Here is a 3,254-nt window from a genome sequence, read left to right as displayed (position 1 = left end):
AAAAAAAAAAAAAGAAAAGACAATGTAAAACTGGGAGGAAATGTTAGAAATACATGCAAACAAAAACCAAGTGTTAGGAATATTATAAATGCTACAAATAACCAAGAAATACCAACAGAAAGTGGGAAAAGTACCTGAAGCATTTCACAGAAAAAAAAAAAAATGGCCAATGAAAACATGAAGATATAGTAAACATCAGTGATTACATAAGTGTAAAATTTACCACACAGGTGTGCCTTTTTAAAACCCATTTGATAATTTATTAGCGAAATAATGAGTTAAAAATATTGAGTATTAGAGAAGACATAAATCCAAAATATTTTCTATAAATAACTGAAGATGGTGGATAGAAGGGTATAAACTGTCACCGTGACTCTAGGGGAAAGATTTATAGATCTGAAGAGAAACCAGAGTATCACAATGACTTTAGAAAACAGTTTACTATCTGGCCATTTGGGATATTAACATATCGTATGTTCCAACAATTCCATGGTTTGGTACATAAAGAAAATCTGGGACATCTATAATAATCAACACACACAATAATGTCCATGGACAAAGTATTTAAATTATAAAACCATAGGAACAATCTAAATGTCCACTGACCATAAACTGCATGAGGACACTATGGTATATTCACACATAGAGATATTATTTTACAATAAAAAGAAATAAACTATGATAACCATAACAGAATGAATAAAACTTAGAACTATACTCTTCTGTCAAAAGAAAATCCCAAAAGATTGCACACAGTGTATTTGATATAAGGTTCAAAACAAGGTAAATTTAAAATCAGAATTCATATAAAATTAACTACTCCATATTTGCTTCAGTGGCACGTATACTAAAATTGGAACAACACAGAGAAGATTAGTATGACTCCTACAAAAGGATGACATGCAAATTTGTGAAGTGTTCCATACTTTTCAGATCTTGAAGACACCATTGTAGCTAGTGAAATGGTAAGAGAAGATCTCTTAAAAACAACTGCGGTGCAGGAAAAAATAATTCACCATCTGCAGGATGATACAAAGATGAACAATGTAAGAGTAATAGGCATCAGTGAGAAAGAAGGAGTCAATACAAACGATGTAAAAAGAATATGAGCAGAAGTAATAACAGAAAACTTCCCAAATATGAGGAAACGATCTGACATTCAAGTAACCGAAGCATACAGAATTCCAAATAACATCAACTCAATTAAGAACACACACAGACATATAATAATCATGATCCCAGAAATCTAGCACAAGAAAAAAATACAGAAAGCTGCTAGAGGAAAGAAACAGATCACATTTAAAGGAAAACCCGTCAGAATAATGGAAGATGAGTCTACACAAAACATCAAGTCAAGAAGAGCATGGAGCAAAGTACTTCAAGTCCTCTAAGAAAACAAATACCAGCCCAGACTGCTACCTTGCAAAACTCTCTTTCAAGTTTAATGAAGAAGTGAAATACTTCCACGACAAAAAACAACTAAAGAACTTCATGACGACAAAGCCAACCCTACACAGACTACTAAAAGATATTCTAGAGAGGGACCAAAACGACCACAACTCGATGAATGAGTATGGAAAGAACCTACTAAATAGAGCAAACAATTAAAAACAGGAGAAAAATGGGTATACAACAGCAGCTAAATAACATATAAATCCTTAGTCAATACATCTCAATTATAACAATCAATGTAAATGGACTCAATTCACCAATTTAAAGAAATAGACTGATACAGTGGATTAGGAAGCAAAATCCAACAATATGCTGTATACAAGAAACACACTTAACTCATAAGTAAATTCACAGGCTGAAAGTCAAAGGATGGAAAACAATACTACATGCCCTAGCACCTCAGAAAAAAGCAGGGGTGGTAGGGCATGCAACATTGTTTTCCATCCTGTTTAAAGACAGTCTGAATTTCAAACCAAGAATGGCCAAACAAAACAAAGAAAGTCACTATATACTGGTGAGGGGAAAAATTCAAAAGGAAGAGGTAACACTCATAAATGTATACGCACCAAACACGGGAGCACCCAACTATATAAGACAAATCTTAATGGACATGAAAACTCTAATATACAATACCACAATCTTAACAGGAGACCTTAACGCCCCCTTATTCAAAAAAGATAGGTCCAGCAGACAAAAAATTAGCAAAGTAGCAGAACTGAACCAGAACTTGGAACAAATGGACTTAGTGGACATATACACAGTGTTCCATTCAATTACATCTGAATACACATTTTTTTCAGCTGCACATGGGACATTTTCTAAAATACACCACATATTAGTCCATAAGTCATGCTTAAGTATATGCAAAAAACCCAGAAATTATCCCATGCATATTACCTGACCACAGTGCAATGAAACTGGAAGCAAATGACAAAAGAAATCACAAAACCCCCATAAATACATGGAAATTAAACAAAACTCTCCTCAGCAACCAATGGTTATGAATGAAATTAAACAAGAAATTTAAAAAAGTCTACAATTCAATGAAAATTCAAGCACAACTTATTGGAATATATGGGATACGCTGAAAGCAGTGCTTAGAGGGAAACATAGCTGTGAACGCACACATTAGGAGAACAGAATGGGAACAAATAAATACCCCAATGCTGCACCTCAAATGTCTAGAAAAAGAAGAGCAAACCAAACTCAAAGTCCAAAAATGAGAGGGAACTATAAAGATTAGAGCAGAAATTAATGCAACCAAGACAAAGAAAACAATACAAAGAATTAATGAATCAAAAAGCTGTTGCTTTGAAAGATTAAATAAAATTGATAACCCCCTAGCTAACCTTATCAAGAAAAGGAAAGAAAAAACTCAACTTCAAGCAATAAGGAATGAAAAGGGTGCAATTACCATAGGAGCTGTGGAAATTCAGATCATCAATAGCTATTTTTAGAACTTTTACTCTCACAGAATAGAAGACACAGAAGAAATGGACAGATTCCTAGAAAGGTACATATTACTATAACTGAATCAAGAAAATATAAGAACTCTCAATAACCCAATAAAAGCCAATGAAATACAAAACATAATTTAAAAAAAAAAACCTACCAACAAAGAAAAGTCCAGGTCCTAATGAATTCACAACTGAATTCTATAAGAAATTTACAGAAGATATAATCCCAATACTCCTCAAACTCTTCAGTGAAATTGAAAAGAACACAATTTTCCAAAAATCATTCCTGAAGGCAAGTATTATACTGATACCAAAGCTATGGAAAGATGCAACTAAAAAAGAGAA

The 3,254-nt window shown here is 33.2% G+C and overlaps 1 non-coding gene and 1 pseudogene across 1 annotated transcript; one reads left to right on the top strand and one right to left on the bottom strand.

Moving 5' to 3' along the window:
* The window catches only part of LOC111815011, a 114,335-nt pseudogene that overhangs the window by 25,682 nt on the left and 85,399 nt on the right, over positions 1–3,254 (bottom strand).
* LOC111815047 lies at positions 828–930 on the top strand. The gene has a single exon (XR_002819859.1). It is a non-coding gene; the product is annotated as a U6 spliceosomal RNA (small nuclear RNA).

Source organism: Octodon degus, unplaced genomic scaffold (assembly GCF_000260255.1).
Source record: "Octodon degus isolate 3935 unplaced genomic scaffold, OctDeg1.0 scaffold00010, whole genome shotgun sequence".
Classification (NCBI taxonomy): domain Eukaryota; kingdom Metazoa; phylum Chordata; class Mammalia; order Rodentia; family Octodontidae; genus Octodon; species Octodon degus.
Note: the sequence above shows the minus strand (reverse complement) of the source record. Positions and strands in the feature narration are given on the sequence as shown.